General features: G+C 44.1%; 2 protein-coding genes across 3 annotated transcripts in view; both read right to left on the bottom strand.

Moving 5' to 3' along the window:
* Positions 1 to 7,500, bottom strand: part of LOC141806565 (polypyrimidine tract-binding protein 1-like) — a 189,733-nt gene that overhangs the window by 147,359 nt on the left and 34,874 nt on the right. The window lies entirely within an intron of this gene.
* efna2a (ephrin-A2a) overlaps positions 1 to 7,500 on the bottom strand; it is a 99,943-nt gene that overhangs the window by 73,570 nt on the left and 18,873 nt on the right. The window lies entirely within an intron of this gene.

Here is a 7,500-nt window from a genome sequence, read left to right on the forward strand (position 1 = left end):
CAGAAGAGCAGAGCTTTAGCTTAAAGTTTCACAGCATGAGTAATTTTACTAATAAAGAATAAAAAGTGAAGGAGAGAAAACTCGTCCTGGAGCCTGATGAAGAAACCGGCGCTCTGTGAGAGTGGGACCCTCTGTTGAAACAATCTTTAATGACAGACGACATCACTTCCTGTGAGCAGACATGAGCAGAAGCTTCACATCCAGCAGTTTAAGTCATCAGAGCGCCCCGACTCCCTCACAGCGTCTCTAATTGAGCAGCTTTAAGCTCTGATTTGCTCGTCTGTCAGCCGCTCGCAGACATTACCCTGAAATATAACTGAGCCGTGTCTCTGCGCTCACGTTCAGCCGTGTGTTCTGCTCTTTAACGCCACATGTAGGCGTGTTGGACATGGCGTGCCGACTCTAACGGCCCAATTAGACGCTGGAAATGTCAGAGGGAGCGGGGCGCCGCTTGTTTCAGGCCGACAGAGATGATTTAATAATGACGGAGCGACTGTGTGATCTTCCTCTAATCCACATCTGATAGCTGCAGTAAATACCAGCTCAGGATCCGGGCTGAGAGGATCCTCCGTCTCCAGCGTCTCTGTTTTCATCCGACTCATCACTCCTCCTCCTCCCTGCGACTCCTCGTGTCAATAAAACAGAGATATTTAGTTACAGAGGCTTGGGAACGCTAAATTGACTTGGAGACACTTTTGAAGCATCTGCTGTGTGTGTCTCACACCGTCTGCTTCCTTCGCCCGTACAGACCTCAGATGTAGAGCGAGCGTGCAGCGCCGAGGATCAGTTTCCAGTAGCAGAGCTATTTCCATGTCCTCCTCTCTGTTTGCGTCCATGAAACACACACAGATTCAGTTACGCTGAGGAGGAAACTGGAACCTGGCGTGGGGACACTTCTCTCTGGACTCTCTGAGTCCTCCAGGTCCACAGGACGCAGAGACCCCCTCCTCTGGGTAACTGTGATGTTTGTGCAGGTCTGTGCAGGGATCAGGGCGTGTTGACTCTCCTCTGAGGCGTTGGCGTTGGCTGGAGGAGGAATCAGACTTTGATTGTGAGCGTGCTGACAGAGTCTTTGTCCCATCAGGACGTCACCGTCTCACGGGTCGTTCCCTCCTCCTGCAGCGCCTCAGCACGTCCCAGCTGTCGCTCTCACCCCTTCGTCTACTCGCCAAAACACGTCTCAGAAACAAGACGTCACTCACTTCCTGCTGCGTCATCACCCCTAAACGCTCGCTGGCCGTGCTGTAGGCCTGAGCGACTGAGACAGCTAAGCTAACGTTAAGCTAACGTTACAGTAACCAGAAGCTGTATAATTTGTGGGGGCTTGTGGGTAGAGCTGGGATTGGCTCTAAACCCTCATTGGGTGAATGAAGTGATTCATTCCTGTGAGTTTGAATCATTCGCGCTGTGGCGTCCAATCAGCACGTGGACGCTCCGTGGCGTCTGGCTGAACGCAGCGATGGCTCATCTTTAAATCTGGGAGGGATTGACTGAATCTCTGTTTGTTTTCCTGAACTCTGTGACCTCCTGTTTATAGGAGCAGGAATAAAGAGGAGCTCACTTTGAGGAGGAGGAGGAGGAGGAGGATTATCTGATGAAGGTGAAAACCTTTGACCGTCACTGGTTCACATCACCAGGTTCACGTCCCCCACCAACTAAACAAGTGACCACAGATTGATCACACATGTGTCACAGATTAAGAGACGATTCATGTTTGGAGTGATTTAACATGAACCAATCGTCCTCTGAGCCGAGACAAACAGAGACAGAGACAGAGACAGAGACAGAGACAGAGACAGAGACAGAGACAGAGACAGAGACAGAGACAGAGACAGAGACAGAGACAGAGACAGAGACAGAGAGCGGCTTCACAGCGGGTGGATCTGTACGGACGCGCTGGTCAAAGAAAAACTTGTGTGAACAGAAGTTTGACGTGAAGTTTATTTGCTTTAAAACATGATCAGACTACCTCACCTGAAAACATCATTTCTACCTGGATCGGACATCTCTGATCCCAGAGGAAGAAACCAGGAATCCTCTCAGGTGTTTCAGGGTGTGTGCACACCTGGCTCGTCAGGAGCAGAAACAGACGGTGACGTCGTAGAGACTCCGCCCATATTTTTACACAGTCTTTGTAAAGAACTCGATGAACAAAGATCAGAAACTGATCCAGCGCCTTTGTTTACAACTTTGAACCAGAAGAGACTTTTGCCGTGAACACAAACAAACCAGTGACAGCTCCAACAGTTACATCCTCCCTGACCCTGAAACGAGCCACAGGTGTGAACACACCTTTAATCTGATGCTGAGTTAAAACATGAAGCTAGAAGATTTCCTCAAACCAGCAAAGATATTACAGCCTTCTGTCGCCTTTTCCACATGTTTTATTAAAATCATAGTTCAGATCAATGTGACCTGATGTAAAGCTCATAACGAGGTTATGTAACAGATTTTATTCTTCATGTAGGAATAAAAGAAGAAGCTGAATGAATTATTATTTAATGACCAATGATGAAAAGATGGAAATGAACTATTCCTCTTTCCTCTTTGTGTTTGACTAAATCTATCTATCTATCTATCTATCTATCTATCTATCTATCTATCTATCTATCTATCTATCTATCTATCTATCTATCTATCTATCTATCTATCTATCTATCTATCTAACTTCATGGTGTGAGTTTGCTGCAGTTGTTCCTGAATGAAGTTAAAGTGTGATGGTTCCTCGTCCTCGCCCTTCCTCCTCCGTGGCTCTGCTTTATTTACTCTTATTCAGAGAAGTCTTTAAAATGCAGAGGATCTGTTTGAAGCTGTAGCCTTTGGTTGAACTGCCTTTGGGCCGTCAGCTTTCTGTGTGAACCTTCCTCTGTGAGAGACGACATCAAGAGCTGCAGTTAGAGACGCAGCGCAGAGTCAGAGATCTGCTCCCAGCTCTTTACCTCTCTGACTGCACTCTTTAATATCTCTAATATCTCTGATATCTTTAATATCTTTAGCATCTCTGATATCTTTAATATCTCTAATATCTGTAATATCTCTAATACCTTTAGTATCTGTAATATCTTTAATATCTTTACTATCTCTAATATCTGTAATATCTCTAATACCTTTAGTATCTGTAATATCTTTAATATCTTTAATATCTCTAATCTTTAATATCTTTAATGTCTCTAATATCTGTAATATTTCTAATACCTTTAGTATCTGTAATATCTGTAATATGTCTGATATCTCTAAGTCTTTAATATCTCTAATATCTCTGATATCTCTAGAATCTTTAATATCTCTAATATCTTTACTATATCTAATGTCTGTAATATGTCTGATATCTCTAAATCTTTAATATCTCTGATATCTCTAAAATCTTAAATATCTCTAATATCTCTAATACCTTTACTATCTCTAATATCTCTGATATCTCTAGAATCTTTAATATCTCTCATATCTTTACTATCTCTAATATTTGTACTTCCTCTAGTATCTCGAGTATCTCTAAAATCTTTAAAAACTCTCACATCTGTAATATCTATGATATCTCTAATATCTTTACTGTATCTAATATCTGTAATATGTCTGATATCCCTAAATCTTTAATGCCTCTGATATCTCTAAAATCTTTAATATCTTTACTATCTCTGGTATCTGTACCATCTCTAGTATCTCTGGTATCTTTAAAAGCTCTAATATCTGTAATATCTCTGATATCTCTAATATCTTTACTATCTCTAATATCTCTAAAATCTTTAATATCTCTAATATCTTTAATGTCTCTAATATCTTTAGTATCTTAAACATCTCTATTATCTCTTATATCTTTAAAATATTTAAGATCTCTAATTTATTTAATGTCTTTAATATCTTTAGTGTCCCTTATATCTTAAGTATCTTAAACATCTCTAATATCTCAAAAATCTTTAAATCTTTAATATCTCTAAATCTATAATACCTTTGATAGATTTAATATCATTTATATCTTAAGTATCTCTGATATCTCTTAAATCTTTAATATCTTAATGTCTTTAATATCTCTAATCTTTAATATCTTTAATGTCTTATATCTTTACTATCTTTAATTTCTGTAATGTCTTTAACATCTTTTGTATCTCTAAAATCTTTAGCATTTTAAACATCTCTGATATCTCTAATATCTGACTCAGCCCAGCGCTCTAACTGTGAGGACATGTTTGTTGGCGATGCAGAGCTCTGGTTTAAACCTTCACGGTGACGTGTCTGTATGATTAATCACCGTATGGAGCAGATAACTCGGGGCTCAGGGGCACGCGGGCAGCCTCAGGTTTCGGTGTGATTCTGCAGCTGCCCTAAATGATCTGCATTCATCACACAGTGGCAGTAATTGTGATAACGTTTGTGATTGTGGAGAATTTGTGCAGGCTGCAGCCGGGGGCTGGGTTTCCAATCAGGGAGCAGGAGAAGTGGCCCGGAGCCCCGGGGTGGAGGAGGTGGAGGAGGAGGAGGTGGAGGAGGTCACGGTGGGAGTGGGTGAGTGGGGTTAATAGCAGCTCTTTTTGCCCCTGAGCAGATTACACCGGCTGTGGAGCTGTGTGTTTTTTCCAACAGGAATAAAAGAAAAACAGGGACACACGGACCCAGCAGCGTCCATGTTTGAGAGGAGCTGGATTTGCATGAACACCTGTTCTTTCTTTTTGATTACTGCTCAACCTCCACTGCAACGCTCGGAAACATCCACCCGCCTAAATTATGTGCATAATTTCATTCTGTTGGTAATTACTCAAAGTTTGTGTAATTTTTTATATTTCTGTTCTTTCTTGGATTAAACTTTCCTCCAGTTTGTTGAAAATCTCAGGAATGTCCTCTTATCAAAACTAGCCTCTAACACCAAAAATCTACAAGACGACATTTCTCTGCGTCTCCGATCCTGGTTTCTGACGTGTTTGTGTTTGTTTGTGTTTCTTCCTCTTCAGACCCTCCTCCAGCCCAGCTCCTCCTCCATCTGATTTTAACAGGGTCATATGATCCTCACTGATGCTCGCTGGAGGTCTTTGCTGATGCTCTGCCTGCTTTAGGCTTTGGCATTCCATCACATCTAACTTTCTGCATACATAGATATCATTCCTTTAATGCACACTAAAAAACACCAGGGCTATGAAATGTTTGACTCGTTCAGGGTTATTTCTGTTAGATCAGGGTGATTTTTGTTTAACGCTAACCCTAGCCCGAGCTGGAGTTGTTAGCATAATTTCTGAGCCAACTGCTCAGAGTTGTAAGTCACTTTGGACAAAAGTTTCTGGTAAGTGAAAGTGTAAACTGCTCCTTTACATTTTAATAAAAAGGTTTTATCAAAGTCATTTTGTTGTGGTGGTGTTTTGTAACCGTGAGTGAGGAGGGACCACAGTGGATCTGAGAGCCTGATGTACGCTGAGATGTTGTCTGTGCTGCTCTTCAAATCAAGTTAAAGTAGACCAAACTTTTTTCAGTGTATCGGTTAATTTAACCAAGCATTTGGATAGATTACCAAAAACTACATGTAGCTGAAACAGGAAGTGTAACTAATTTGACCCGTCCTGCTGAGCTGGTGCTGTAACGACCCAGAGGCCGAGTTATAAAAAACCAAACTGTGGCGTTTCTAACCCAGCCGCTCTAAGTGTGTGTGAGCGATCCTGAAATAAAACTTTCCAGCCAAAACCAAAGACTTCACTCACTGAGGAAAAATGACAGCCAGCGAAAATGTAGCGCTGGCAGACAGTTTGAGTCAGTGCGGCTCTAATTTCTGGGCTTGTAAGATCTTAAAAAGGATTATCTGGCTTTTATAAGGTGTTAGGAGGTTGTTTGGCTGCAACTGAGACAAACACTCGGGAAGATTTGAGGATTTGATGCAGAATTAAGTTTCTTGGTTTGCACCAAAAAACTGAACAAAGCCAGAAATCCAAAATATTAGAAAGATGCAAAAATGAAGGAGGCCCTTAGAGAAAAGGAGGAATTCACGGTAAAATTAGAAATTAGAGATATTCCTGTTGATCTTTGTGTTTCCTGCAGCGTGACAGCGTGGAGCAGGTGGAGTGGGATCACCTGGTGGACAGGTGTTTGGCTGCTTTAATAACCTCCTTATTGCAGACCTCGGTAATAAACTGAGCTGGTTTCTGTGCTCGGCCTCCTGCTCATTGATCCGAACACTAACCAGCCCAAACATAAATTAGCTCAGAGACACCTCCTCCCTCTGTCTCCTCCTTTAGCGGAGGAGCCCGGGCTCCTCCAGCACGTGTCATTTGCTTTGTAGAGCAGAATCAGCAGCGGTCACACGCTCTGCTCACACACTCTGCGTACACGCTGAAAAATAACAGCCTCAAAGTAATAAAAACAGCCGATCCCAGGATAGGAAGCAGAGAAAGTGTTGGAGCTTTGAAATCCCAGCATCGGGGCCCGGCTTATATCTAATGCATTTCTATCAGCAGCAGCACTTTGATGTTGCTCGCCTCTCCTCTCGCCTGCCGTCTATTACACAGAGCTACGGCCGCAGCGCTAACTTAGCCTAAATGAGTTTGGAGACTTTTTTAATCAAAGCATCTCCCGCGTGGGTTCCTCCTCCTGCTCTGTTTGCAGTTCGTCAGATACTGAGCCAGCAGACTGCGACAGAGCATCAGCACAGAGCACAGAGACCCTCTACTACCCCCTTTCATTCTCTCCCCCTCCCATCTCCAGTGCTCTGCCTGCCATCCTTCTCTGTTTGTGCTCTGCCTGCCATCATTTCCTTACTGCTCTGCCTGCCATCCTTCCCTCTGAGTGCTCTGTCTGCCTTCATTTTCTCAATGCTCTGCCTGCCATCCTTTCATCTGAGTGCTCTGCCTTCCATACTTCTCTGTTAGTGCTCTGCCTGCCATCCTTTACTCTGAGTGCTCTGCCTGCCATCCTTCCCTCTCTGAGTGCTCTGCCTGCCATCCTCCCTCTCTGTGCTCTGCCTGCCGTCCTTTAGCAGGCCGGATGTCCGTAGCTCTGAGGCCCTGACGTGCAGGCAGAGCTGGGCTCTCGTTTAGGTTCTTTTTCTCTGACATGGACTCAGCTGACTGTTCCTGATGCTCGCTCACCCGTTAGAGAGAGCGAGTCTCCCCCCTCCTCCCCCTCCCTCCCCCTCTCTGCTTCTCTTTTTGTCTCTGCGTGTTTTCTTCTTGGCTTGTGCCTGCGATGCTTCCCTTTCACTCTCTCTCTTCCCCTCTCTTATGTGCCCCCCTTCCCCTCCCCCTCCACCTCCCCCTCCTCCTCCTGGTACATGTTTTCTCGGGCTCTCTGCCGCGCTCTCTCCAGCTCTTATCTTGTTTCCTTCTCTCTGCGTTTGGTGGCTTATAGCTCCTCTCTCTTCTGGTGCCATCTCTCCCTCCTCCTCCTCCTCCTCCTCCTCCTCCTCCTGCTGCTCCACACGTCTCCATCACTTTGTTCTCCTCACCTATAGCTCCTCTCTCGGTGGTGGAGGTGGAGGAATCCTTGGCGGATGTTGAAGACGTGGAGCCTCTGAGCTCTTTAAGGAAA

Source organism: Halichoeres trimaculatus, unplaced genomic scaffold (genome assembly GCF_033239565.1).
Source record: "Halichoeres trimaculatus isolate MK-OKI-2021-1 unplaced genomic scaffold, fHalTri1.1 fHalTri1_scaffold_17, whole genome shotgun sequence".
NCBI lineage: Eukaryota > Metazoa > Chordata > Actinopteri > Labriformes > Labridae > Halichoeres > Halichoeres trimaculatus.